A 24,847-nucleotide genomic window follows, 5' to 3' on the forward strand; every position below is an offset into this window, starting at 1 on the left:
TCTTGTGGAGACATGGTCGTTTTCTCTAAGAGTTAAGGCAAAGGATGGTCCTTTATTTTGCTGCTTTAGTGAGGAGAACTACTTCATTTTTTTAACTTGACTGGAAAAGATCCCCATCAACAGCTTCTGTTTCACTCATTGAATACCTGTCTGGCAACAGATTTCTTACCTGCATCCAACTTCTTCGTTTCTGGTTAGATGCTACCCCAAGAGCACTCTGGGTCCACCATTTCACTAGAATTTCCTTAACCACCTGTCAACTGGTCGATGTCTATGTGCCTGGTGCCCAGGATTCGATCTCCACCTCAGAAAATACTCATTTTAATCAAATGAGTTTTTTAAAAAAATTAATATTCAAGCTATATTCCCATTTAAAACACAAATATGTTAAGATCACATAAACACTTCTGTGCTGTTATGTGGTACATAGTATTTTATATATTTTTTCAACCTACCCACCAGAAAATTCAAACTAAGTGCTTTTTACCGAGTCACCATGAGTTTAAATATTCTCTATACTCTGTCAATACCATTTTCTCTGTGAGTTTACAGGATAGACCTAAACAACAGAATTCTTGTCAAAGATTCCTTAAAGAAATATGTGACTGAAACTTGAGGAACATTATTAGGAAGGTATTTAATGAAAATAAGATGATGAACACCTCACCCCAATTAGAATGGTGATTATCAAGAACACAAGCAACAATAGGTGTTGGCGAGGATGTGGTGAAAAAGGAACACTCATACGTTGCTGGTGGGGTTGCAAATTAGTGCAGCCACTCTGGAAAGCAGTATGGAGATTCCTCAGAAAGCTTGGAATGGAACCACCATTTGACCCAGCTGTCCCACTCCTTGGCCTATACCCAAAGGACTTAAAATCAGCATACTACAGAGATACAGCCACATCAATGTTCTTTGCTGCTCAATTCACCATGGCCAGATTGTGGAACCAACCTAGATGCCCTTCAGTTGATGAATGAATAAAGAAACTGTGGCATATATATACAATGGAATATTACTCCGCTAAGAAGAATGATAAAATTATGGCATTTACAGGCAAATGGATGAAATTGGAGAAAATCATGCTAAGTGAGATAAGCCAATCTCAAAAAACTAAAGGATGAATGATCTCGCTGATAAGCAGTTGAGGACATATAATGGAGGGTGGGAGGGGTTAGCGTTAGGGTTAGGGTTAGGTTTAGGGTTAGGGATAAGGAGGGTGGTAAGAATGGAGGAAGGAAGGACTGTATAGAGAGAAAAGAGGAGTGGGAGGGGTGGGGGGGAAGGGAAAAAATAACAGAATGAATCAAACAACATTACCCTATGTAACTGTATGATTACACAAATGGTATGCCTTGACTCCATGTACAAATAGAGAAACAACATGTATCCCATATGTTTACAACAAAAAAAATAAGGTGATGAAAATCATTATAACAAATAATCACACTAATAAAATATTAAATATTAAATATAATGTACTAATAAAGCAAAAAAAATAAAATAGTGTCTTCTCTAGATTATAATTAAGAAAAATGTTGCATTCCTAATTTTGGAGTGAGTTTTATTTTTCCACTTAATATTCTCCTGGTGATGGTCCAAAATTTTGAAGTGATAGATAAGTGACCCCAAATATGGAAATACTTATAGGTACATGTCTGAAGGTAATATAAGAATTGTCAGAGACATTTGTATTGAAGCTATTATTTTACTATTCTGCATGAATGAGAACACAATGGAATGATCACTACTCATTTTGACTACATGTAATTGATTGCAAGTACTTACAAAGAAGAATACTAAAATGGAAAAATAAGCTTTTCTAGGTCTCTACCATCAATAGCACTGAAATTTCAGCTACCAAAAATAAAATATCCAGGTAATAAATAGCAACGATGTTAACTTTTCCAAACTGACACAATTTCAAAATAAAACTGAATCCAAAGGGAAAAGACCAAGTCGACAACCAATAAATACTTATAATTTATTTAAATTCTATTTTGAAGTGTGTTTCACATTATTGTTTTACATTATCATGTTTTACTCTGCTTATTTAAACTTTACTAATCATATAATGCAAAAGAATTTCCTGTAAGGTTCTGACTCCTCTTCACTGACATAAATAAAATAAATTTATAAGGAAAATAAGAGGAATTAATGATGCTCTACATTTAAAGTATGAACTGGAAATAATTTTATGCCATATCTAATAAAGTCAGGACCAAACAACTTGCTTAATGGGCAATGCAGAAAATTGAATACAATGTTCATTTCCCAAGCCCTCTTAGGCTATGCAGTGTAGAGAGTATCAAGCAAAAGTAAATTCATCTTTATGCAATGACAGACTAGAAGGCAGTTGTCAAACTAATGAAAATGAATGAATGGATTAGAAGAAAATCATAAAAATACCAAATATTGTATTTAAAAAGGACATGATGCTCAGTTCAATTGGGAAACTTCATCAACTGTGACCTTTATTTTAAAAGGAAAACAACCAGTCTTGAGCTTCAATAATCTCTTCAATAAGTATATTCCAAGCTTCATCATTATATATAATCTATAGCACTGTCCTTCCATATTTTATTTTCACACATTTAAAATAAAATTTTATTTAATGCAGTAATCTAATAATGAAAGATCCACTAAGTAAGCATCCAAAAAAGCCAAAATAACCTTGTCTAGCAAAGTCAGATGTTTCACATGAAAAAGAGTAAAATGTACAAATAGGTTGATAAATAGACTATCTCTGTTCTTTGAAAACAGTTCCTTATACATGCAATTTATATCAGAGACTGAGAAATTGATTTCACTGGAGTTTATGACCTTTAATAAGAAATGCAATATTTCTTACATATATTTTGAGTTAAATTGCCTATGACTGGAGAAGTGCAAGAATTGGATTGTCCTGCCTATCTACTTTCTCTCTCTCTCTCTCTCTCTCTCTCTCTCTCTCTCTCTATATATATATATATATATATATATATGTATATATATAATATAAAAAAATATATATAATATAGAAATTATATATAATATAAAAATTATATATGTATAATATTTAGTTGTCAATGGACCTTTATTGTATTTATTTATATGCAGTGCTGAGAATTGAACCCAATGCCTCATGAATACTAGGCAAGCTCTCTATGACCCAGCCACAACTCCAGCCCCCTGCCTATATATTTTTTACTGGGCTAATTATAACATCTCCAGCTGCTAAGTGTTGACTCATGTCAGCCTATTCCAGGGAATTGACTTTTTCTGATAGACAAATAAATATACATGTCTTCATCCCTGTCTTCAACTCTGCTTCTAGAAATTCAATTCATTTTGCTTAATAAAAATAAATAGCATCTTCCTCAAATCTTCATCTTTCTTTGCTCTCAATATAGGAATCTTATTTTGCTCTAGTGCTACACATTTTGTCTTATAGTCCTCATTCACCATGATAGTATATTATCAGTCCATCATATATGAGCTTATTTTCTGTGATCTTCATGGTGATTTTAGGAGATACACAAGCATTTTCATCCTTTGTTTTTCTTTCTTTTTTTTCAACTGATGCTATATGTAGAACTTAGTAGAGATGTTTGCCTCAGCTCATGTGTTTACTCAGTGGTAGACTTGAGATTGAAATCTGGGCTGTCAGATCCAACTTCTCACTTCTAAATCACAATGCCTCTTCTTATAACTTAAGGAACCCAGTGTTGGTGAAGAGTAGGATCTATTACAAGCTCCCCGATATTTCCCTTTGGATACTGATCAAATCTTCACTTAAGTCTTGCACAAGGCAGTATGGCAAGTAAAAATTCCATATCTATTGAGGGAATATAGATGAATATATTTTAGACTTTTGTGTATATCATAAAATTTTTTCCAGGTATGCAGTTTTTGTACAATCCCCTCACAGAGTCATGGGGACAATGCTCTAAAGATTTTGAATAGAAAGCAAAAGAAAGATTTTGGGTGACAGTTCTCTTAAACACCAATTCTGTTCTTTTTTTTTTTTTTTTTTTTTTTAACCTGCTATCAACTTAATACTATGATCTAAATCTACAGTGGATTTTTCTTTATGTTCACACTACCTTAGTTCCTTACTTAGTTCTCTCATCCATTGTGGGTTCTAATTCACTTAGTCCTGTACAAAACTATGTTTAGAGTTGAGGTTTTTTAATGAACTCTATTCTGTGCTTGCATCTACTTTTATTTCTTAATTCATGTGTATTCTATTTCGGCCTAAAGGCTTTATATACCAACTGATGTTGTTTCTTAATTTATTCCCAAATGTATTATTTGCAGTTTTTCTTACAGAACTCTGGCCCTATTTCTATGTATATACTTTTGTTTTATTTAATTTCACCTAAATTCTCTAAATTTTTAATATTTGAATTACTTAATTTTATGTATATCCATACTCTTTTGAATATGTGCATAGTAAAATTCAGAGACAGATCCCAATATTTTCACTTATCAAAATTTTATTTGGCAAATTCACATATTTATTTTTACTCTATTTAAAGATTAACAGCTAATGGAATGAAGATATTTAAAAGATAATTCTTTTAGAATTTCACTAGTGGGTTTAATTGGAAAGCACACAAGTTTTGATAAACACTATAAATTGTCCTTGGAATCTTTGCTTCTTCCTTCTGCCAAATTTTGTTTGGAACATTTTTACAAAATTAATTGTACAGCCTTTGTAATGAGTATTCTTGTTTTCAGCTTGTCATAATTTGTAGAGGTCATTATGATTTGTCATGTTATTTCAATCACTATTTTCATCTAACAAATTTCATGTTATTTGTATAATTTGATGAAATTGAGGACACTACAATTAAAATGAGGATATTCAAATTAGTTTCATGGGAAAAACATCTCATTCCTCCTGAATGAGTTGCGTGTCTCTGCTCGTTTCTGTTTGTTTTTTATTTAAAGTGTTTTCATGAGTCATTAACAAAAACAAAATAGACTTGATTGTAGGTTGTTTTTGCATTCAAATTCATAGGAGTTCTTTCTTCATTAAAAAATGATCAGATAGTATTCATTGATTTGATAACTTCAAATTGAAAATATACACTGAGTTAAACACTTAAAGCACAAATGTTTTGGACAGAGTTTCTAAGAACAAGAGTGAAAATGCTTTTGATAAAATTGTTACTTTTGCACTACATATATTTATAAATGTGTGTATGTGTGTAACATACATTTCTCCTAAAATCCTCCTTTCTTTCTTCTATAATACCGTGTTGATAGGTGAACATTTGTAATAAACAATTTTGAAGTGAAATTCATTATTGCAATTAGCCCATATGTATTTTGTGTTCTGTTAGAGTAATACACACAAAATATCTTCCAGTGAAATAAATTATTGTCTAAATATGTCAGCATAATTTAAATGAATGATTCTATGAAAAATATTTAGGAAGAATAAGATTTGGAATATTCACATTCCATTATTCCCCATGTATGTAGCCAGTTAATATTCATCTCAAGATAAAATATTTTGAGATAAATTATATTGCCTTTAAAATAAATATACTAATTATTATTGCAAATTATCCAACTGTATACATATATGACTACCTAATAAAGAAGATGTCTTTACAGGAAATAAGATTTATCTCAAATTTGTGTCTCAGTTGTTTCCAAGTTCTTATACACCATTTTATATAGACCTAGTTTTCACATTTGTAAAAAATAAGGGGAATCATATTATATTTCTAAGTTACCTTGAGCACATGGTAAAGAAAAGACTTTCCCTGGATTTAGTACACTCTTGAACTGATTAGGCCCCATCCTTCCTTTTATCTGAATAATATATAAGAGATGGAAAGGGTGTGGGTAACAAGTCTTTGTTTTAAAAACTATCGCATTTTTCAAAGATAATGTTATTAAAAATTATTTAAGCATGGATATGAAAGCTGAGTATTAAATATCGCAATCATATAGTATATATAGTCATGGCAACTATTACATAGGAAGCTCAATGACTTTTATTGTGAGTTTGCATAACTTTACCTTGAAATCTCTAAGCAAATTACTAAGAATTTGCTTCTATTTCAATTCAAAATAGAAAATATGCATGTAAAATTTCTCAAAATTTATATCCCCAGGCTATAAATAATTATCTATTGTAAGTATAGTTTCCTCTAATAATCATAACATTATATACTTTTATTGCCAAAATTAAAGTTTTGATTTAATAAAGCAGCAATGGATTGGAGTAGAAAGAACTTTGGGAAGGGAATAAAATCTGGGATATCATTTAGTTTTATAACTTTCTAAAATTGTGACTATTTTTTTCACTGAATAAATTTCCCGGGCCAGAGACCTTTCTATTTCATGGAAACAAAGAAAGAAAAAATTGATAGAAAAGTAACTAAAACCAAGCACACGTCCTGTATCTTTTGTCCCCTTGTAATTTTCTCTTCACCTTCTATGAACTATTTTGCTTTTGTTTTTCTTGTTTTGTCAAGTACTTTCAAGTACTTTTCTACACAACATATAATTTAAAGTACCATCTGTATGTGAAAAACTTACATGTTATATCTATTTTAGTGCTTACAAACTAATTAATTCTAACTGCCACTAAAACAAAAAGATGTCCTGTTATACTTCTAAAAGTCAAAAATTTAATCATATGGGGATCTCTGAAAATAATATAATTTTATATCTTGGGGGAGGGATCTGTTGAACATAGGGTATTTTATATATATAACTATAATAATTGAACTCTTGTGCATTTGAATGTAGAATGCTAAAAGATGGATCAGAATACAGATATTAAAATTTATTCTTCAGATTTGTTAGAAAAGATTGTAATGACTTGATAAGATTCTGAGAACTCAAATTCTGTACATTAAAGTCATCACAACATGCGCATGGAAAGTCATGATGAACTTATGGAGGCATTAAAATGTCAGAGAAATTAAAGTCTATTATAATATTTAAAAGAGAAAAACAAATTAGATTTTATAATCATACATTAAACAGTATTTAAACATATATATTTTTTTCCTTATTGTATCTCTTCTTCATGTCATTCAGGGTCCATATTTGTTATTAATTATTATGGTTTAATATTTAAGTCAATTTTATCATAGCAACATAGAAAGACAGGGTCAGGGTTTTTTAGCTTCCTTAATAATTTGCTGATAAGATTGAAACTGGCCACTTTATTTTATTTTGCAAAAATTTTTAAGAATCTTTTAAAATTTCTCTTATGAATCGCTCAGAATCTCTCTTTCAACCAAGGTAGAGTGGTATAGTTGCTGTTTTTCCCATTTTTTTTTAAACTAACTTTTCTACTGGGAAATTCTATCTGTAAATAGAATTTTTAAAAGGATTTGTGTTAATCCTTTCACAGATACCCTGATATTGAAATCAGGTCTGAGTAAACAGGTTCATTCTTTGTAGTCAAAATCAAATGCTACTATCAATATGCCCAGAAGTGTAATTCAATTTGCTTATAACTTTGGAGATGATATGAAGGTCAAAAGGTACTTGGAAATAAATTTGGGGATTAGGATTATTTGTCAGGCATTTATTCTTAAGAAGTACTGTAATGTCTATGTACAAAGTGCATATTATTTAGAAACTGCTGTGATCAAAGAAAGCAGGCTTTACATCCTCACTTCCTGTGTCCTTGCACTTTATACATGCAGTGTCAATCCATTGTTTTTATATACTTAATTCTAGGATCAAACATAAGTAGAATTTATCTTCTCCATTTTAGTTTGGATATTCATGATTACAGTCAAGGTAAATTTTGTAATTTTAATTAAATGTTTGATTTGCAATTTCACAAACAATTTAAATTACTCTCATAAGACCCGTTTTAAGCAAAAAGTCATTAAGAAGTGTAAGTGATAATCATATAGTGTATGATATAACAACATCCTAGGTGACAAAAATACAGATTATTCATTCCACACATCATTGCATTTCAACTGTCAATCAGAAAAACCTGGAGAGACGATTAAAATACAAACACTGAGATTCATATTGAGATTGTTTGCTATCTCTATCTATTCTCTCCCTGTTTCTATGATATCCCTACCTCTATCTCTATCTCCTGCCAAATGATATAAGCATAGAGTTAATACTGACCATCTACCGTCAAGGTAAGGATGTACCAAGCAGAGAGACTGAGTAAAGCATTAATAACCACACAATGCCAGTGGCTGATAGATCTGACTGCACATGGTTTCCTAGCATTTTAACAGATAGAGTTTAGATTTAGATTCTGAGATGAGGACAAAGGGAAAAATTTGGTTAGTCCAAAAAATTGCAGGAGAGTGACAGGGTTTTGCCACTAAATTATGATATTCATGGAAAGAGGGCTGATGTCTATCCTTCAAAGCTTAGGAAACTTCTGAGTAATTAAGCAACTAATGAAATATATATATATATATATATATATATATATATATATATATTTAATTGTACTCATTCTAGTTTGAGCATGATGTGATGAATTAAAATTTTTAAAAACCCATTTTTCATTTTCAAAATGTTTAAAAGTAAAAAAATGTAGCACATTTCAATTTCATATCATAACCACTACTTCACAAAATGGAGGACCTCTTTCATAATAATTTTTAAAAACTGTATACTTCAAGGAAATGAATACCTTCAGTATTAGATAGACATTATATATAGACCAAATGATATTTTCTTTTAACTTCACATCATTGTTGAAGCATAACTGAAAATTAAATTGTATGTTTTAAAGATGTAAAATATGATTATTTGAGATATACCTATTTTGTGGAACTATTAAATTAAAGAAGTCAGCTAACAGATACATCACCTCACCTAAATAACTTTTTGTTTCATGGTGAGCAGATTAAGAGACTTTTAAATGCATACTGTAGTATTAACTGTAGTAACCATGTTGCATGTCAGATCCCCTGAATTTATTCATCTTGTAACTTTCTTAACCTTTGATGAGTATCTCCTCTTTTATTTCACCCACTGCTCCATAAGTTCAACTGTCTTTCCATGAGTTCAACTTTTTTAGGTTACACATACCAGTGATATGAACCATCATTTGTCATTCTTTGTCTGACATAATCAGTGCAATGCATATCAAAAGCACAATGAAACCTCAACTCATATCTGTGAGGAAGGCTACTATCTAAAAGACAAGAGATTACAAATATAAGAATCTGTTGTGTACATTCCCAGAGAGAATGTATATTAGTAGAATCATTATGGAACAGAGCATTTTTTTTTAATAAAATTAGAGTTACCACATCATTCAGCAAGTCTGTCTTCTGAATATGTACCCAGAGGAAATGAAATCAGCACTACTTAGAAATATCTGCATACCCATGCTCATTACAGGACTATTCAGAATAGCCAAGATATAGAAACAAACCAAATGTATATTGATGGTTGAATGAATGAAGGGTAGTGTGTGTGTCTGTGCATATGTTATTACTCAGCCACAAAAAAGAAAGAAATCCTGCCATTTGCAACAATAGGGATGAATGTCGAGGACATTTTGCTAAGTGAACTAAGATTAATTATATCTTCACAATTCTATATGATCAATGTATTTCATAGATTAGATATGCAGAGGAAATTGTGGTACCTTAACCTAAAAAATGTGTATATTTCTGTTAAATTGTCTCTAATTAAAACTTTCTGAAGTAAGAGGAGGCATTAAAATAGAAAAGGATTAATGGAAATCATTTAAATATTTAATTTTAAATCTTGATTCCTAATACTATATTATAATCTATGATTTCTATTAGATATTGTATGGAACATTGTTGAAGTGAACCAAACAACTTCCATTTTGCTTTCTGTCTCCATTTTGTGAAACTTATAAAAAAACATATTGTTTGCTGTGATAGATCAAAACAAAATGTGTGTGTAGTGTTAAGATAAGTAGAATGACGTGCGGTGAGGTACATAGTGACTATGCAGTCACTGAGAAAAACATTTGGCAGTTTGTTTACACCAAATTTGCATTAGTTTTAATGGTAAAACTGGTAAAAATATTTACTAGATGAGTTTAGAATCTAGGACTTGAAAAACAAATTATGTAATGTGTGGACTTGTTTTGGTGTGACTATATAAACTGCAGACTGATCCGGAGCGAGCGGGCACTACTCCACCGACAGAGTCTGTCACTATGTCCCGCTGACTAGTGACATGATAGTGCTCCCCAGCTCGAGGCTCCCGGTCACTGCATGCCGTTACTTCGATGACTGATGGCTGTTTGCTGTGAACCGAGCATCAATAAAATCTCATCTGAGGACCAACAACTGACTACGTGAGTGTTACCTTATTCCTACCCGGTTCCCGATCCAGCACAGGCCGCAAGTGTCGCGACGTGCTCGTGACAGATATATTTCATAAGCCTTCTAGACTTCTATTATCTCTAAAATAGTACTTGACTGGTTATGTCATTTGGAAGATTAAAAATCATGAAATGAAGTAACTAAGCTTGTGAATCCACTCGTTTTTCCAAAGAGCAGTGAGGAGCTTTCCTGACAGAGACAGTGGAGCATGAAAGGAAGGTGTGGGCTGGTGGGACAGGTATTGCAAAGGAATAGCTTTAGAAAGGGGAAAAATAAGAAAGGACTGTATTTTGCTTCAGCATTTGTGAATTTGATAATGCTCCACTACTTGAATTCATTTTCTTTATTGTTTATATTCCCAAAGGAATAAACAGAAAAATTTTATATTCCCTGTCTCTCAAAAGTAAGATTTTTAAATAAAAACATGTGGATAAGGTAGTACTTTAGTTTCAATGAGTTTATAGTTTATTCATTTACCTCATAAATTACAAGATTTATTGCTACATTCTATGAGAATTAAAAGCCTAGAACTATACTAAGCCCTTGAGGAGAGAAATGTGATCCATACTGACAGGTAATGAGTAAGGAAAATATGGTCTGATGAAGAAGCCATTTCTCTGGTTAGATTCATATTTGCAACGGACCTGGGACCATAAAGGTGGAGTGGCAGATGGTGGAAAATTTGTGGTCTGAGTGTCATGTTCTCCTCAACAACAACTGTAGCAACTACCACTGTTACCAACGGCAGCACAGAGGCCACACAGACGAAAGGTGGCCACATGTTTATGAAGCATTTCTCTGTGCCCGGGGACAGGGACTGTTGCTGACTGTTGCTGTGACCTGAACACCCAAGAAGAACAACTCAGGGGAGGAGGAATAGTTAATTTTCCCTCACAGTTCCAGAGGTTTAGCCCATGGTAGATTGACCCTATTGCTCTGGTTTCAAGGTGAGGCTGGACATCATGAAGGAAGGGCACAGTGGAGGAGAGCTGCTGAACTCATAGAGGTCAGGAAGCACGAAAAGCAAGGGGAAGGGACCATGGGGAACAGGCACCATTCCAGGGCACATTCCCAGTTACCCACCTCTTCCAGTCATGCCCCATCTGCCTGCAGTTACCACTAAGTCCATTATATTACAACTCACGTAAATCTAATCATTTTACCTCAGAACATTTCTTCATTAACACCAGAGTTTGGGAGATACCTCATATCCAAACCATGAACAGGGGGCTTTATTGAAGATTTAAAATTGCCCTAGGGTCTCTCTTAACTTTTTAAGTTAATACCAAAATTCTGCAGGGGCAGAAAGAGTGTGGAACAAAGGGAAGCAAACTATTCCCAGCACATCAGGGTTTCTGGAATATAATTCATACACTAATCTCACCTATGGGAACTACAGGCTGGGAGGGAAACCACGCACCAGTAACAGGATCAGAAGTCCTCTGGTATTACCATTATAAAACCTCCAAAACCACTAGTTAAGCTGCTAATGTCCTTTATGAGGTATAGTAGAAAGGTCTAGAAACAAGTAGAGGCTTCGAACTAAGACCTCAAGTTGTGGGAGATTGACAAGATGTTGGTAGCATGTGGCAAGAAATCACTAATGAAAATAAAACAAAACAAGAACATTTGAACAAATACAAAGCAAAAAAGATAGAGTAAAACGTCCCAGTATATCTTGTTTACATCAATGTAGAAAGTCATGCAGAAACTGAATTAGAGCAAGAAAGTCAACAGATAGTTTCACCTAGAGAAAGAAGATCCTTACTTGAGCATGCAGCCTGCTGCAGTTCCTGGGGATTACAATGATGGTTTTTCAATTAAGCATACATTCGCCGCCCATATTTCCAGAGAAACCACCACATCATCAGAGAAATCCTTAGTGAAAATGTGGGACCAGTCATTCAGTCAGTTGTCACAACAGCTAAAGCGCAGGTGAACAGCAGCAGGATCAGTCCATATGGGTTCATCTGTGAAAATTAGACCTTGAACTTCTTCAAATAGAGAAATGGTGCCGTTTGAGGAAGAGCAAATTCCTGGAAAGCGCAGGTTCATTTAACAATGAACTTAAACGTTTGTGTAGTCTGAAAATAGAAGTGGATATTATGGGGAAAAAAAATGCAACCGAAATTGCACAAGCTGAAGAACAAGCTGACAAAAGGCAGGAGGACCCAGAGAAGGAGATAGCAGAGCCAGCCTAGAGTAGTCAGGACAGCATCACTCCTGAGGATGAGCAAGTGGCAAAGCCTGGGAGAAGAGAGGACAACACTCCCATGGAGACCCACCTCAAAGAAACAACAGAGAGCCCACAAAGTGATGAGGAAGGCCTGCCCACGCCTGAGGACAAGGGGAATGGGCAAAAGTGGACGGACAACAGAGTGGAGGAGGGGCCAGTGAGAGTTACACTGGCCCAGAGAAGAGAGATAATTGTTGCCTTGTTGATTGTGTCCTAAATAGTTTTCTAAACGATCTCTTCTTTTATCTTGCTGGTCTTATGTGGACTTTATATTAATTATTTCTTGCCTACTTCTGATCACCAAAGGTTTTGGACCATGGGCATCATGCATCCAATGGCACAGTTGGTCACCTTTCTTAGCATTGTTGTTTTTGTTTGTTTTTCAAACTTGCATTTTATTAATTCATTTTAGCTATACATAATATTAGGATTCATTTTGACATAATTATGCAAGCATGGAGTATAGATTGTTCTATTTCAGGACCCAGTACTTCCTCTTTTGCTTATTCCTTAACTCCCCAGTTCCCTTCCCTTATTTTACTGATATTCCTTCTATTTTTTTCTATTTGCTTACAGTTTTTTCCCCACTTTGGGTGCCTTGAGGTGATGACTCTTTTCTTTGTATCTTGTTGCTAGTCCTCAATTGCCAAAAACCTCAGAACTTAAATTAATTGAGAAACCTTCCACTTGGTTTGGAATTATCCTCTGATCCTGCAGCATCTCCTCTTCAAAATGCCTCCCTACAGCTCACTTAAGTGCTTACCAAAGCCATACCTTTAAACCTTCCCAGTCCCAATAAAGAGATTTCAGAAAGTCCCTTCTTGTGTACTTGTGCAGAGGGTACCTTCTTAAGAACACAATAATGTGCGCACATGTGTTTTTATACTTGCCTTTTTTATTCTATATCAGTGTTGGACATCTGGGGTTGTGTTAAGGGCACAGTGTAGCTTGAAACTGACTACACTTGAATGTGCAGCTCCATAAATATTCTCCACAGTCTAGTCACTACTTAGGGAATAGTCATTAAAGTGACTATAGCATATGCATGTTATCTATCCTGTTGTTTCCTCTAATAGTGTATGTTCTGGAAAATTCATCCTTTATAATGGAGGATAAATCACTTTTTTTAACCAACTTTTCCAAGAACAAAATAAATCACAAAATGTAAGTCATGAATTGTTCTTGCAATGAACTATATAACTTCAAAATGATTAGCCCGTTCCAAAAAAATTAACAAATAAATAAATAAAAACAACTGGGAATCGAGTTCTTCCACTTTAAATTGTTTTTAAATGATCAAAACATTCAAAACTGCAAGGTTCAGTGTCCATAGATCAAAGACTATCATTTTAACAAATTCTTTGTAGTCTTGGAGACTAGAAGAAAGATAGTCTGTGCCAAGTATTATACCTAAAAACCTACAATAGATTTTTTTACTGAATAAATGCACATCTGATGGTATATGTTTCTTAAAGGTCCAAATAAAATTTTAGGAATCAAATAAAAAAGAAAAGAAAATTTGCTTGGAAAGAATGTGATCTTTTTTATATTCTCAAAATGATAACTAGAAGAAAGATCAGTAAGTAAAGAAAAGTGAACAGAGGGAGGGAGTAAATGGAAGTAATGGGGACAGAATCGGAGATCATATTCCATGCTTGTATAATTATGTAAAAATGAATATAATATTATATGTTTTGTATAATTATAACAACCTAATTAAAAGGACAAAAAATCTAATTAAAAATAAAATTGAAAAAAGTAATACTTTAAAAGTGTTACTTTTTAAAGAGATTTCATCATATAAAATATATCGTTTTAGGGGCTGGGGAGATAGCTCAGTTGGTAGAGTGCTTGCCTTGTAAGCATAAGGCCCTGGGTTCGATCCCCAGCACCCAAAAAAAAAAAAAGAAAAATATTGTTTTAAAAACAAATATAAAATGTCCAGGAAATTCTTATACAAAAATAATCTATCTTTAGTCTATGTCTCCCCTACCGGCCCTGAGTGCAGCTCTTTCCTCCAGGAAAACACAAATAATTTGATTTCTGTTCCATATGATTCAAGACCAACCTGCAAAATCCTTACTGTTGCTTAATGTAGAAATGGAAGTAAGAGACACACTATAGAAATTAAATTTCAGCACACACCTCAAAGCATTGGTGATTAATCATTAATAACTATTAATTTTTTTTTCTTATATATACTTAATCTGACTGTAAATATCATTTCTCTCTAAAATTTACTCTGACCTTCCAAATTTCCTCTTTTGACTGATAACAAAGACATAATTGGCAAAGTGGTTTTACAAGATTTAAAAATGTGTGACAACCTCTCAATAACATAATACATTTTCAAAATCTAAAATAATTATAGCATCAAAATGTCAATATTTTCCTTTGTAGAGGAACTTAAATTCTGGGCTGAGAGGACTTTTTTAGATGAGCATCTAATGTACCTATCCTTTCTCTGATGAATAAATTCAGGCACAACTAGATGCTGAGCACCATGTAGAATCTGACTGTATGAAAAGGGCTCTTGTTTTGCAAGAGCTGTGTTGCAAACCTAATCTCCAATGCAACAGAATGGGGAGCAGGGACATAAAAACAGATGATCAGTTCATGAGGACTCTGCCATGAAATGTTGCAAAACCTAAGGTCCTCACAAGATTGTGACCCCTTTTCTTGGTCTCCCTAAGTTCTATAACCCTTACCAGATTAGCCTGTACTATTCTCTCCTAGCAGCAGAAAACAGACTAAGATAACAAGTTTAATCCACATTGTGATAACACAGTTCTGGGGAACTTGTCAGTAATGTCTAAAGGGAGCCTGTCCTGGCTCAATCTTCATTGTTCCAACAAAGAAGTGGTGAGTTATTTCTCATTCAAAATCCATGTTCTCCACTTGGGATCTCTAAAAATGATTGTTCTTCATCCCCATATCAAGATTATGGGTGTGTTAAGTGTAACTTGCATATTTCACAAAAAGTCTTCAGTCTCATACTTAAAACCTGTGATAATCTCTTTGCACCACTGCTAGGGGAAAGTGAGGACATTTGAGAGCTTTATTTGAAGTGTGGGTAGTAAACTATAATTCAAGTGTCATGCCTGAATGATTTCTTTGCCAACAGCATCCCATAAATTCCTTACTTGGTTCCAATTTATAAACCAAATATCAGTTAAGTTATGGTTTCCAATGATGTCTAATTCCTAGCAAATCAATTCTTTGTCAGGATTGGGTAACCAGTCTTCACATTCAGGAACTGCACTCAACTGAAATGGAGTCTTTCCCACAATATTAGAAAAAGTATTGCTTCTATTCAACCTTCATAACATTTATTGCTAGTTTAGGAGCATAACAGGTGTTAAGAGTTGAGTTATGACCCCTTCTCCCATTCATATCTTGAACTCCAAATACCTTATACCTCAAAACCTGACCTCAGTTATTGACAATGTCTGTACTGAGACTTTTTAAGAAGTTTATTTTTTTGATGGGGGTGCAGAACCAGGGATTGAACTCAAGGGCACTCAACCGCTGAGCCACATGCTCTCTTCTATTTTGTATTTTATTTAGAGACAGGGTCTCACTGAGTTGCTTAGTAACTGACTGTTGCTGAGGCTGGCTTTGAACTTGAGAACCTCCTGCCTCAGCCTCTGGAACCACAGGGGTTACAGGCATGCATCACTGCTCCCAGCTTTTAAGAAATTTCATCATAAAAAATGTATTCTTTAAAATGCAAAATCTCTAATGTCCAGGAAGTTCTTAAATATGAATAATCTATCTTTGGTCTACGTCATTATGGTGGCCCTATCTTATATGACTGGTGTCCTTAAAAAGGCAACACTCTGGAGACAGACACGCACACAGAACACTGTGTGAAGGCAAAGGCAAAGATCCTGGTGATGTTTCCATGAGCAAGAAGGAATAAAGATTACCAGAGAACCACCAGAAGCTAAGAAGGAGGCACGAAATACATTCTCCTTCTCAGACCTCAGAAAAAACAAACCCAGCCATGACCTTGAATCTCAGATGCCTAGTCTCTAGAACAGTGAGACAATAAATATCTGGTTTTTGACATTCACTTGTGGTATTTTGTTAGGGCAGTCCTAGCAAATCAATGCACTCAGTGACATAATTCCCTTATGCTCCCTTATCCTTTAGCCTAAAATGGAGATTTATGGAGGTCAGATATAAAAACGGTTGACATTATACACATGAACCAGGCAACACATTGATTTGTGCTTTTGTCTTTAGGATAGTCTTCCTAAAATATTATTCAAGTTCTGCAAATTTTTGGCTTGTGAAATTCTGTGAGTTTTTGAGCCTGTGCTTATGTGAATGTGTTTGTGACATCTCCACTGTAAAGCACTTCTGATGATAACCTGCTTTCAAAGACTCCCCTTTGTGCGGACCTAAGTGGGAAATGTAATATTAAAGACCCAAGCTTTTATTTTTCTGCTTTTCCACTCATTTGAAATAGAGAATTTCTAATCCCTACAGGAATTTAGCAAGAACATCAAATAAAGTTGTCCATTATAACAAGTGTATAAGATTTTAATCAATAAACAAAAAAAATCTCCATGTTATCCCCACATTTCACATCTGTATGTATCCCAATAGCTTGTCATCTTAGATTTTATTTGTAATGTCTTGGGCAGGGTTAATAAATTAAGAATTAACATTTTTACCTTCCTGAATGAAACACACAATACTAATTATGCTTTTTAATTTCGTTTCCTCTCTAAGGATTCAGAATCTCCATGATTCACTCTCAGGACCAGGGGCAGTATTCCTTGGGAAAACCCACACGATTTCACAAGTGGCTCAGATCTGAAGCACACTCATTTACTAAGCAATATTTGTGAATTTCCAAAACACTCTGCCAATCCCAGCATGAAGGTTGCACTTCTTCCTTCTGCCATGGCCTTTTTGACTTTCTTTTCATTCATCTCCCTGTCTGCCAAAGGAAACTTCTTCACATCTTTACCTCATATCTGTGTCAGAGCACTTGGCTCATAACATCTATGGGTATAAATTCCAAGGGGACAATGTGCCCTCAATTCTTTGCTGAGAATTCTTTGTGGCCCTGAGGGTAAAATCAAATGAGTATCAGTATTTCTATGCTAAAGTATGCCAAGCTCTCATCATTTAGACATTTTCTTTTATTAGATATCTGTCCAAACTTTGTTACAAGGCATTAAGGTTAACATAGGTAACACTTACCTATGTTGTGCAGTCTTAGGAAAATCACTTAATTTCTATCACATCTGAAATTGGGGAGACTGAAGTGCAGTTCAAATGTGCTGTTATTCTTTTCTTTAATCCTATGTCTTGTGATTGTTCAATACAAGAGGCACTCTCTGAGGAAGGTCAAGTTGACTAGAGTGTCTCAAAGATTTGAGCTATATAAATATTTTTCTCCATTTGCCTTTGTTATTTATATTCATTTATTTATTTTGTATTCATAAAAGTGTATAAAGGGAAAGTAAAAATTGTCCTTGCCAGTTTCATAAAAGTAAAATGGGATATTAATTATACCATGTTTAAAGCATCACTTTGAACTATAGAATGAAAATTAAATTTAAAATGTTTTCAAAACAAATCTTCAATTTTTTCCTAGGTTTCAAATTTCTAAGTGTATAGAAAAATGGTACAGGAGAAACAGTCTTATGTATGTAGGTATTTATTTATTTATTTTGGTACCAAGAATTGCACTCAGTTGTGCTTAACCACAGAGTCACATCCCCAACTCTTTTTATATTATTTATACTGAAACAGGGTCTCACTAAGTTCCTTAAGCTTTCATCAAGTTGCTGAAGCTGGCTTTGATCTTCAGATCCTCCTGCTTCAGCATGATTACAGGCATGAGACACCATATCCAGCTCTCTTATATTTTAAAATGTGTCAGTTATGATTTTAATTTTTCTCTAATTTAGAGAATAAATAATCCATAAATCATAGAGCTTTTTTACATGTTTTAATAGGATAATAAGTAAAAACAGAATAGCAGTCACATTAGAATTATAATGTTTATTTTGTGTTAAAACTGAAATTTAGACTCTATTAAGCATTGCATATTATTTGGGTAGGGCTATCATAGCAAAAACCAGACAGTGGATTGTTTAAATAACAGAAATTTCTTTCCTTACCATTCTGGAGGCCAGGAATCCAGTCGGAAGTTGTCCCAGTTATGGCTTTTTCTGAGGATTTTTTTCCTTGGCTTGAAGATGGTTGGTGTCACTCTGTTTATGTGGTTGTCTCTCTGAGCATGCATATGCTTAGTGTCTCTGTGTGTCCTAATCTCCTCTTTTTATAAGGAAACCAGATTAAGATTAGGGATTTGGATTTGAGTCCATTTTTAGAATGCAATATTAATATAATTACTTCTTCAGAATCCCTGTATCCAAATGTAAGTTAGGATTTCAATATATGAGTTTGGGAGCAGGGGCAAAAATCAGCCCATAACACATGGTTTTCTTCTCTAGCAGGGAAGGCACAAACTCATTGTGGAGTATTAATTTACCTTATGAAAATCAACATAATGTTATTGCATTCTTACCAGTGTAATATGATTTGTTTCTTCCTGTATGAAAGTGTTGGTAACCCACAGGTAGGTATATGTGAAAGCAGAGCTATAAAGCTGTGATACAACTGAACTTATGTGACTTTTGGGTACTTTTTGAGGGGGTTGTTTTACACAACTTTAGAGAAAATAGTTTTGCAATTTAAAATGAAGCCAAACTGAACTTTTGGTGACATAGTGAGGATGATGATGATGATGATGATGATGATGATGATGATGATTTCAGACTTTGGAAAGTGCTATGAGAGGCTCTTTGTCATGGATCAGATAACGACTGCCAGAAAGGAGAGACTGTGCCAAAGAATTGAAAGGATATTTGTACTGTGTTCACTTTAGAATAATGATAAGCCTTGGATTTCAGAGATGAGAACACTCTTCCTGTTATTGAAGCTTTGAGAATCAGGATATAGAAATGAAGAGTTGGTGAATTGAAGCCTCAGAGTTAACATAAAACCCCCCAAATTTGATGGATTATGATTGAGTAGACCTGGAACATATGAAAACTTTCAGGAATCCTGATATTTGGCTTGGACCTTTGGACCCTGAGAGTAATCACTTTTGTTACCAGGGGAAGTCACTTTCTGTATTGTATTTTGCTTATTTCTGAAGCCTCCAGGAAAGTTGTATTAGATATTGCAGCCAGGTATGAGCTAAATTCTTTTTAAATTTATTTTTATTTTATTTAGTTATAGGCTATGTTATGGTCTGTGATAGAAGTGACTGTGTCCAAGTTTCTTGAAAAGTTTGTAAGTGGCAAAGCAGAACACTGGGTTCCTTTGTGAATATGTGTGTGTTGACTTATGGTGCTTAGAAGCAACAATGAAAAGATATTTCTTGGCAGACTTAACAAACACTGAATAGACCTGATTTCTCAGGTGGTGGTCCTAAGAAATGTCTTATGCAGGAGAACTTAATAAAAAAAAAAGCACTAAATGACTATTATAGATCAAGTTTATTATAATTTGGATCCTAGAATAGATAGATTTAGAAAGGTGAGTTCCATAGATACAGTTATACCTAAATCATGAATGCTAAGCTGAGACCAGTAACAATCCTTTCACAAACGGTTTTACTCCAATGATGAAAAAAATAATCTTTTTATAATTAGAATAATAAGAAATATAAAATTTACTTTTCTTTCTTTGGTACCATAGATTGAACTCAGGGCACTCAACCACTGAGCCACATCCCCAACCCTATTTTGTATTTTATTTGGAGACAGGATCTCACTGAGTTGATTAGCACCTTGCTATTTCTGAGGCTGGCTTTGAACTTGCAATCCTCCTGCCTCAGTCTCCAGAGCTGCTGGGATTACAGGCATGCACCACTATGGCTGGCCTTAAAATTCACTATTAATGCTTCCTAATGAATATTTGGTAAAGAGAAAAGAGGAAAGAAATTAACACATATAATTTCCTGCATGAATTCTCCTGGCTGGCTAAGCACATTTTCATATGTAAGTGTACCAAAAATTTAAGTCTCCTGTCTCTCTCCCCAACATGCTGTCTTGATCTCTTTTTGCCTCTTTGGCATTGTCAACTCAGAGCATCTAATTTTATAAATATATATAATATATATTATATTTATCATCATATCCTAAAAGTAAATATGCCATTTGATACACAAACCAGTTTCCAGTTCATCTTCTTTACCAGATTTTTCTCATCTCTTAACAAAAATATTTTTTAGAAAAAGGGAGAAAAAAAAAACACATCCCTCATAGCAGATCTCTAGTGTTGACTTTCTAAGTTATGAGTAGATCTCAGAATTTGGGATAATCTATGTAGCACTAAAAAAATATTTTATTAAACATAATATAGTGAATGTCATTAGATCATATTTCTGATCGCCCACTGCCCACGGGGACAATCACAACGCGTACGCTTTTCTTGATCACAGGAACCAAAAGGGCTTTATTCCACAAGTCTCAGACTTATATTGAGAACATCAGCCTATCAGAGAGTAGACTACCAGGAAAGTCAGCCTATCAGGGAACAGTCTCCAGGCAGATACCAGGATCGCCTCATGTACAACAGCCAACCAGAGTTACTTCCTAAAACTTGTATATGAGTGCAGCTATGTTTGGCAAGCTGCCAGGTGCCATCTTAGAGATCAGGCCACTGTGCGGCTCTGGGGCCCTCAGAGCCCGCCCCTGACATCTCCCCCTTATTCTTTAAATAAAGAAAAGATGACTTAGGACCATGCCTGTCTTAAGTTGTCCATGGCAAATTACATCCTTACCCGTCATTGGAATTCTGACCTCCAGATGTCAGAACCCTGTCTTAGGTTGGTATGCATTTCCACGGATCTTACCCGTCTTTGACTACTGGTCCAGCATGCTTAACCATACTTGGGGGGATATGCCTGTCTCAATGACTGTCAAAGTCTGTACTGTGGCCCGTTGATGACATCGGGTATCTTGGCGAGCTCTGATTTGGCTGCGTATAACATAGGCTATCCCTAAGCAGATAATAATCAGAACAGTTGCTGTTCCAGTCCACTGTTTTGTCAATCCCAGGGCTTTAGATAACAAAGAGAACATCTCGGATACTGATGCAACTTGAACCCTGGTGGCATTGACTCTGAGTATTTCAGCTCATAGCTGACTGGTTAAATTATCAAACGTAGATGACCAATTACCAGTAAGGTAGACAGAGAGATTTTTAGATAACATAACCACAGAGCTAAGGTTATTATAAGCAATAGGGGTGACACACACTGCTCTTAAAGGATAAACACATCCCAGTCCCAAAAGTTCTTGCAAGATATCCACTTGTTCTTGTAGTAAGTCCACTCTTTGATTTACAAGGGGTATGCCTGCTGTTAGATGTTGGTTTAGGGTCTCTTTAGTCTGTAAGGCTGCAGCTGTATTTTCAGCCAAGTGATTGTTGTTGCTGTCTGTATGGTTGTGTCAATGCTGCTGCGGTGGCGGCTGCCACTGCAGAGACTGCTACCGTGGTGACCACGGCCGCTGTGATGCCAACACTGGCAATTCCGCATCTGTAACAGAGACTGGGACTGGTAGGAAGGTAGGAACACACATTAAGACTGCCAGCGGGAACCTAGAAGCATTCCAACATTGAGAGAGATAGCATCCTAAGAGACTAAAAAGAGGTTGTAAGTTAGTTCAAGGGGGGAAAGGCTACGAGCATCATGGTCATCAGGAGTATGTTCAGCATCTTCATTTTGTTGGTCTGAGTTACTTGTTGGTAGCGTTGGCACTGGTCGAGTTAGTCGCTCAGGAACCCAGATAGGCGATGTTTTATCCTGTGGAAACACACAAACCGAGCCACGGCTCCAGTAAAGCACCGGGTCCGGGCTGTTCCATTGTCCTGTAAGAACATCCTTCCATTTTACCGTCACTCTATCATGTTGTTTATGATTGCCATGTCTCTCAGCGGCACAGCGACCCTCATTATCCAGAGTTAAAAATTTTTTAAATAAAGAGGCAAAGAGAAAGTTTATCTTTAGGGGACCTGAAGGTCTCCCCTATTCCCCCTTTTTGTTTATTTACAGACTTTCTTAGCACTTATTTAGACCCTCATGTATTTTATCACATAAGCACTTTCTTACCCAGAAACATTTTGTTTTTCACTAGATATATTTCCATATCTAGAACCTTTTATTTATTTATTTTTTCCTATCTGTTGACCTCTTTGTTCACATTCTGAAACAACTCTTATGAAATTTCTGAATTTAGATAAATTACTCTATTTTAACAAGATTAAATATTTTGTTATTTATAGTACTCTAATTGAAACACAGTTGAAACTTTTAGAACCCTTTGTGTATAGAATTGTACCTGTTAGGACATAACTCTTAGTAACCTTGTTTTTAGTTTAGTGATGACACAAAACAATTTTCTGTACAAACACATTTGAGTAATCCCATGCATGTCAATTCTAATTCACTTATTTTCTTAAAAAAAAAACAAGATATTAGACAAGTGTCCTGAACAGTATTTGCCAGCTTTTTCTTGTTGGAGGAAAGTCCTAGAAAAATTGATGTTAGACATTTTATAAACATCAACATTATATTAGTTTGACCACCTAGAGACTTGCAAGTTATTTTCAAGATATTTTACTTCTATTAGTTTACCCAATTTAAATTGAACCTTTTTAAATCATGTGAATTAAAAATATTTGGATCCATTTTTAAATTTTAATTTTAGGAGCGCTCAGTTTTGATACAGAGAAAACATGACATCAGACAGCACAACATACACATAACACAAAATCAAAGGCCTTGAAACTTTATAGGTGAATCTCCATTGCAATGTAAGAGATGTTCAAAAACTCTAGTTGAGTAAAAAAAAATAGAACTGATCAAAAAAGTCATGAGCTCAAAAAAAATGTAGAATTCAAAAAAAAACAAGAGTCCTGGAAAAATGATATGGTCGTTAATTACTTTAGTAAAGCACCATAAAATTTACTTTTGCTGGAGTTCAGGTAAGACTTTTTGCTCTTTTTTTTTTCCTTGGGTTTGAGACCGGTCTCCTACTGAGCCTTCATGCTTTCTCTATTTACATTTCAATGTAAGCCTTGACTGAGATTTGGATCTGAAAGGGGATAAAATGTTCCAGCAGAAACTTGATGCCTAGGGCATTTTAACCCTTAAACCTGGTTAGTAATCAATTCAGGTTTGGATGCAGAAAATTGTGAAACAATTATCTCCCAATACTTGTGGGAACTGGGGCTACTATATCATACTACTTACTAGGACATGCCACTGATGGTTGGGCTGGTTACTCCCTCCACACCGGCATATGTGGGACCTCATGGCAAGAGGACTAGGTGGGCTGGGTGGGGAGAAGTTGGAGGAGGAGGAGGGATTAAGAGGGGGAGAAGAAGGAGGCTTTCGAGTTTGCAGGAAGAGCAGAGAAGTGCAAGAAAGAAGAGACTTGAAGATAAGGAATCCCTTTCCATCTGCCCGCTCGCTTGTGGAAGAATGGTTTTACTCTCTCTGTCGCTCTCAAATCCTCCCCTAGAATCTCCCATTGAGGGATTTTCAGTAATCCCTCATCCAAGAACCATGGCACAATATCTTCCACTGTGTGTAAAAAGTTTCGGGCTGTTTTAGTTTCAAGAGGAATTCCACTGGCCCGGAGCAAATCCTTTAAGGGAATTTCCATGTGCATTCGTGACATTTCAGTGCCCATATTTCTCTATTAAACTAACAGAATGCAAAGCACTTTAACTAGCAAAACAAAAGCGAAAGCACTTACAAACACTCAATCTCCATTGCTTATCCCGCGAACTTTAACTTGTCGCTTTTCCCGCGAACTTTAACCTGGCCAGACTGTACTTTACTTTCCCTGTATTTACCTGATCAGTTTCTTCTTTATAACTCAAGGTCCCGGGTTTCGGCACCACTTATGATCGCCCACTGCCCACGGGGACAATCACAATGCATACGCTTTTCTTGATCACAGGAACCAAAAGGACTTTATTCCACAAGTCTCAGACTTATATTGAGAACATCAGCCTATCAGAGAGTAGACTACCAGGAAAGTCAGCCTATCAAGGAACAGTCTCCAGGCAGATACCAGGATCGCCTCATGTACAACAGCCAACCAGAGTTACTTCCTAAAACTTGTATATGAGTGCAACTATGTTTGGCAAGCTGCCAGGTGCCATCTTAGAGATCAGGCCACTGTGCGGCTCTGGGGCCCTCAGAGCCCGCCCCTGACACATATTCAAATAACATTCACATTGCTTCAAT

At 35.0% G+C, this 24,847-nt stretch overlaps 1 pseudogene; it reads left to right on the forward strand.

Annotated features, from left to right (window-relative positions):
• Nucleotides 1–11,011: 11,011 nt before the first annotated feature.
• Nucleotides 11,012–12,825, forward strand: LOC124986982 (SWI/SNF-related matrix-associated actin-dependent regulator of chromatin subfamily E member 1-like; annotated as a pseudogene).
• The last annotated feature ends 12,022 nt before the right edge of the window (nt 12,826–24,847 follow it).

The sequence above is a fragment of the Sciurus carolinensis genome, chromosome 6, assembly GCF_902686445.1.
Source record: "Sciurus carolinensis chromosome 6, mSciCar1.2, whole genome shotgun sequence".
Lineage (NCBI taxonomy): Eukaryota > Metazoa > Chordata > Mammalia > Rodentia > Sciuridae > Sciurus > Sciurus carolinensis.